At 40.7% G+C, this 6276-nt stretch overlaps 1 long non-coding RNA gene across 1 annotated transcript; it reads right to left on the reverse strand.

Annotated features, from left to right (window-relative positions):
* Positions 1-994, reverse strand: LOC143122451 (uncharacterized). Its single transcript, XR_012986684.1, has 3 exons — positions 943-994; positions 735-820; positions 1-523 (listed from the first exon to the last, which is right to left on the reverse strand). It is a non-coding gene; the product is annotated as an uncharacterized LOC143122451 (long non-coding RNA).
* Positions 995-6276: the final 5282 nt, after the last annotated feature.

Below are 6276 nucleotides of genomic sequence, written 5' to 3' on the forward strand. Positions count from 1 at the left end.
TACTTATTTTTTTCAAAGAGAGGATGCACATCATAATATCGAAGAAAAAAACCAAAACTAACTAAAAATACACAGGTGGATGTACAGCACATCAAATTTGGGGGGGAAACCCATTATGCTACATTAGAAAAAATAATCTGAAAACACACATAAAAACAAATCAAAACTGAGGACCAAGTCCAAGTTCTACGGAAGGTTGTTGTACTACTCTTTACCAAGCAGCCTGTTTTGGAGAAAGCAGCTGCAATGTTCATGTGAAGAGGAGCTCCTTCCAATGTTCAAGAACAGCTTTTGTACTTCAAACGTGAATTTTAGATGCTTCGGGTAGTCCATATTGAGACCCATCAGTCCAAAGAGTTCAAAGGCCTTTGGAATATTGGAAATGTCCATGACGATAAACTGTTCCTCCAAAACAAGACATATGTGATTGATTTTGTAGAACTACGCATTTGCTGCAGTCCTCATACACGATCAGGATCCCCACACTGGTTTCTTTTAAGACATCTTCAACTGGACCAGTTGGCTGAAAAACAAATCACCAGAAAGGTGAATATTTAACTCATTACCAGGGACATGCTTTTATTCTATTACAGTTTAGAACAGTTAAAATAATCTGCTTAGTTCAAATACAATGTTACATGCTTTATAAAATGATGAGTTTCCATCTGTAGAGCATGTCCTTGTATTTCAACCAGTGCTTCCAAATCACATTTAAAGTCATTTGCTAAACCTACCTCACAGGTCTTTAGAATGCTGGAAGTATCTTGACGAAGAAAGTGGGGCATGCCAAGCAGGTTGTTCGCTTATTCTGGTTGGAATCCTGAAATGCAAAAGGAAACACACAAACGCAAACACAATGTTAAACAAAAACAAAATAGAAAAAACTCTGAGCTCATTAATATTCACATCATAGAATGCAGGAGTCATATGTTCAATACTTACATGAGCATCAAGCTATCTGATAATGTCTTGGAGCTTGTAATGGCAGGGTCCCTTTTTCTGAAAAGGACAAGAAACATGGGCAGATATTCATCAAGTTCACTGAGGAAGGTTCTCAAGAGATCAGCAGACATCAGACAGTTGAATTCCGTGAGGATGCAGTGAATGCAGAATATGACAACAAAAAAGAAAAGATAAGACATTAAATCAATATTTTTGTGTTCATTCTACAGGCAATTCTGTTAATACCTGGTGACACTATAAAATAAAAAAAAGTCAATTGTGTGTAGAAATGTCCGTTGAGGTCAACTTGCCTTCTGAAGGTGATCAAACAAGCAGAACAAGGGGCAAAAGTGGCTGTGCTGTCCGTGCTTCAGAGTATATCTTCTGATGACCCTCTGATTCCGCGTTGAAAATGGGCTCAGTTTACAGGTCCACTTCATTAACACTCTTCTGTAACAGAGATAAATTACAAGCATCTGAGATTTTAATGCACAAAAATGTGTTTGTAAAAGCATTAGGCCTATTGAGATATCTGTTAAACATTGATACTACATGGCCTACATTATGATACACAATATTATTCAGATTTGAATGAGGACTTTCTATGAACACTGTAAAAATGCTTAGGTAACTTTTATCACCTATACTAAACATAGTGAGAATGAAGTCATGCTTAATAAAGATATGCTTAATGGGTTCATAATAATATTCTACATTTATGTCCACTGTGCTAAATAGCATCGGAGATGGTTGAAATAGGATGTAGGCTACTAAAGGATCTTTGATATTGACTCATTTCTTGCCACACACTCTCAGTGCTGTTTTTAAAGTAAACTTTTGGCTCAAACTGTGAAAACAAACATATCACCCTTACTAATCTGAATTAAGGTTAAATTGTCATTAGTCCTTGTGAAGGGAGAACATGCTGATGGACAAGAGAAGCTTCCGTTAGTTAGCAGGCTAGTTCGTACCCATCTAAGTGAATGTATGCAAACTATAGATAACCACCAACCAACTTGTCTTGCCTTAAACAAACAAACAAAAACATCTCCTTAGCTATTTTAAATACACAAGGGGAAATAACCATAAGGAATAGAGAAAAGACTTGTTTTCTTCAAGTGGCTTGGTACATTACAGCATTATGATAGCTAGCTTTTACTGGTACTAGCGAGATATGTGGTTAAGCGAAAACATCTACGAAATGCAAGTGTTTCATCCAATTATATGGAAATAGTTCTACTCATTCAATTCATTGAGTGGTTGTGTACTAAAGTTTACTCACCAAAAACACTGAATATTGACGGATTACGTCGGATGAAAGTTGAGACGATTCCTCCATGTGCTTTTCTTCCAACAGGGCAAAGTGATGTAAACAGGTCTGGCCAGAGGTGGCAGTAACGAGCATGTGTCGTGTTTTGTTAGGGCTACTTGTTCATTTAAGTGAAGACAACAAAGTGCTTGTTCATTGAACTTAGAACAAAGTTGAATCAGTGAAAACTTAGTATTTCTTTTTGACTCGACAATTTTCACAGAGTTTAGTTATATTAACTAAACAAATTAAGTTAAAGCAACAAAACCACAGTATTATTTTTTACAGTGAGGGGACCTCCAAGATGATAATGGGTGTTTATTTCTCTTCTGTGCATGAACAGGGATAACTCCCAAATATGTGTGTGTGTTTGTGTGTGTGTGTGTGTGTGTGTGTGTGTGTGTGTGTGTGTGTGTTTGTGTTTGTGTTTGTGGTTAAGCTGAGTCCTGACACATTTGTGACGCAGGAGGACTAACAGTGAGGTGGGGGTGTTGTCAAAAAGGATCAGCCTAATTAGTGTTGGGAAACGCACACAGACACACACACACACATACACATAATGACAGACCTGTGGGAAATGACACCTGAGTTAAAGGCCTCTTCAGTGTTTAAATCCCCTTCAGTGTTTAAATCCCCATTATTGTGAGTCAAGAGGGGAAAAGTGCCGGTGTTGCTATCATTGGACACCTCATTGTCACACACGTGTTTGCACACACATCAACACACACACTCTCTCACACACACACACACATGCATGCATGAATGCACGCATTAAAAAAAAAACCTTTGCAAGATAACAGGCTTCAGAACACCTGAGAGAGCACCTGAAGCTAGGTGTGTAAGGTGTTTAACAGGTCACATAACGTGTGTCTGTGTCTGTATTTCTGGAAAGTTTGGGTGTGGGACAGAGCTTCACACTATTGTATTATATTACTTGTCACACAGTGACAGTAACCCTGTGGTGACATGTTGTTATAATGTTCACATGTGTGTGAAATATTCATTCACACACACACACACACACACACACACACACACGCACACATTTAAAACACACTGTTACACACACCTTTTGGTCTCTAAGGTCTGCATCCCAGTCACTTTTGAATATTCCACAGTCACGACTCAAACTAAAAGGAGACCGCGCATTTGCTGTGTTTGCATCAAGACTTTGAAATACCCTCCCAATGAATGGACATCAGAAATATACCAACCCCAACTGCTTTTAATCCAGGTTTAACACACACTTTTAATCCAGGCTTAACACACAATCTTTCTGTCTGGCATTTGCAGGGCCGTGGGAAGTGAGTTTTGGTTGGGGGTGCTGTAGTCCGGGGCGGGGCGGGGGGGGGGGGGGGGGGGTTAAAAACAGTTATTGCATTTTATTTAAACGCCTTTCTCTGTTAATGGACAACAGCATACTGGCATTGCATGACACACAGCACAGGCATACATCACTGTCAAGAACATTATGGCTACACTACAGAAAAAATGCGACAAAATGTCGCAAACCACAGATTGATACTAACGCAAACAAAGTAACCGTCTGCTATCTGACGCTACACTAGTAAGGTAATAAAGTTGCTGTAGCCTTGCACCGAAATCGACGGTGAACACGAGAAATATAAAACTGTTGAACACCAACATTAATAAAACGTAATAATTATTGACGCTTCTGACATGGGTGTCAAAACAGGCTAAAGACCCTATCGCACAGCATATTAGACAGAACACATTGACTCAAAACATATGCATAACATAGGCCTACACAACGCAATATTCATAGGCTAGCCTACATTAAATTGATCCACATATCACAAATATAGCCTACAACAAATGCTATTGTCTTTGTCTGTATGTTTGTCTGTGGATCTTTGTCTGTACTGCATGTTTGTTTAGGTCTTTGTTTGCACTGCATGTTTGTCTATGGGTGTTTGTCTGTACTGCATGTTTGTCTGGGGGTCTTTGTCTGTAATGCATGTTTGGCTGTGTCTGTACTGCATGTTTGTCTGTGGATCTTTGTCTGTACTGCATGTTTGTCTGGGTCTTTGTTTGCACTGCATGATTGTCTGTGGGTCTTTGTCTGTACTGCATGTTTGTCTGTGGGTCTTTGTCTGCACTGCATGTTTGTCTGTGGGTCTTTGTCTGTACTGCACGTTTGTCTGTGTGTTTGGTATGTTTCTGTCTCTTTCTTTTTCTTATTTTCTCTGTGAAGCACTTTGGACTTACTTACATCTTGTGGCCAAGCACAGCGAGAGAGAGAGGAGGAGAGAGAGTCCTGGGTGTATTGTGTGCTGTGATGGGCCTTTGGGAGTTGAGGGAGGTGATGCGTAACACACACACACACACACACACACACACACACACACACACACACAAACACACAGAAGTGATGCGTAACACACACAGCTCACAGCTGCTCTGGGAGAGAAAGGTGGGGAGAGATGGAGCAAGAGAGGAGGGATGGAGGGGGAGATGAGGGAGAGAGAGAAGGGGGGGGTGTGGAAGGAGGAAAGGGGAGGTGGAGAGAGAGAGGAAAAGAGCGGATGGGAGAAATTAAATAGTCAGATTTGGGGAGAGAAGATACAGAGAGGGAAAGAAAGATGGAGGGAGCAAGAAGAATAGAGATGGGAAAGATGGAAAGAGAGAGAAAAAGAAGAAGACATAGAGAAGGAGAGAGGTAGAGAAGGAGGTGATGGACATGAGAAAATGAGGCAGAAAGAAAGAGAGAGGGAGGGTAGATAAAAAAGGGAAGAAGCGAGAAAAATGATAAAGTGGAGGAAGAAGAAGAAAGGAAGGAATAGAAAAGAGAAAGGGGGATAGAGAGAGAGAGGGAGATATGAAAAGGGGCTGGAGAGAGATAGAAAGCAAAGACAAAGGAGAAAAAAAGAGAGATGGGGATGAGTAAACATGGAGAGATAGAAAGAGAGAGGGGGGAAGGATGTAGGTGAATTAGAGGTTAATGAGAGGGAGAGAGGTAGTAAGCAGGGATGGAAGAAGAGAGGGAGGGAGGAGGAGAGGGATAAAAAGAAAGAGAGAGAGGAAGACAGAGAGTAGGAGAGGGAGAGAGAGAGAGAGAGAGAGAGAGAGAGAGAGAGAGAGAGGAGGGCGGGAGTTTAGTGGAGTGTGCAGTGCTCAGTAAATTAGCATCACAGAAAAGCCACTTCAAGGTCATGGCCATCTGAAAACTAACAACAGGGGATGCATGTGTGTGGGGGGGGGTCTGTGTGTGTGTGTGTGTGTGTGTGTGTGTGTGTGTGTGTGTGTGTGTGTGTGTGTGCTTAATAGGGTTCAGTGTGTGTGTGTGTGTGTGAGTGTCAGCAGTTAGGGAAGGGAGCTTTAGAGCTTTTGAATGAAAGGCTGTAATTGTGGAGGTTGGTCAAAAGGAAGTGGGGTTCAACAACTCACACTAGGGAGAGGAGGGAGAGGCTGTGGGGGTGGAAGGGGGCAGGACTGTGTGTGTGTGTGTGTGTGTGTGTGTGTGTGTGTGTGTTTGGTTGAGAGATAGAATATATAAGTTAGTTACTGAGTCTTAGAGAAACAAAGTTAATAAATATCTTAGTCAACTTTATTTCCACCTGGGATTTAATAGAGAGTGATTATAAATAAATTGATGGTCTTAAAATCAATGATTTACTAAAGTAAGTAACGTTACATTATTGTTATTTAAACAGTGATTTGGTCAACTGACTTAGTTGAGGAGAGGATGAGAGTTTGCATTCAAGTCCAACAAGAGAGAAAGAGGATTTGACAAAATGAAATGGAGAGAAAAACAGATGCAAAAAGAGAATGATAGAGAGAAAAAGACAGATGGAGAATGAGAGACATGGGTGTCATGGAAGAAAGGGAAAGAGAGGGATGAAGAGTAAAAAAGATATTTGTTATGTTAAGTTATGTTTGTGATATGTGTTCTCTTCTGACTGTATGAGAGAAAGAGAGAGAGAGAGGGAGAGAGAGAGAGACAGAAAGAGAGGGAAGAGAGGGCTAATGGTGGAGAGATATTCTCTCTGATCCTGTATCGCATT

Source organism: Alosa pseudoharengus, unplaced genomic scaffold, assembly GCF_046254945.1.
Source record: "Alosa pseudoharengus isolate Yale_2024_CS ecotype anadromous, Long Island Sound unplaced genomic scaffold, YU_APseudo_1.1 YU_APseudo_1.1_scf_14, whole genome shotgun sequence".
Lineage (NCBI taxonomy): Eukaryota > Metazoa > Chordata > Actinopteri > Clupeiformes > Clupeidae > Alosa > Alosa pseudoharengus.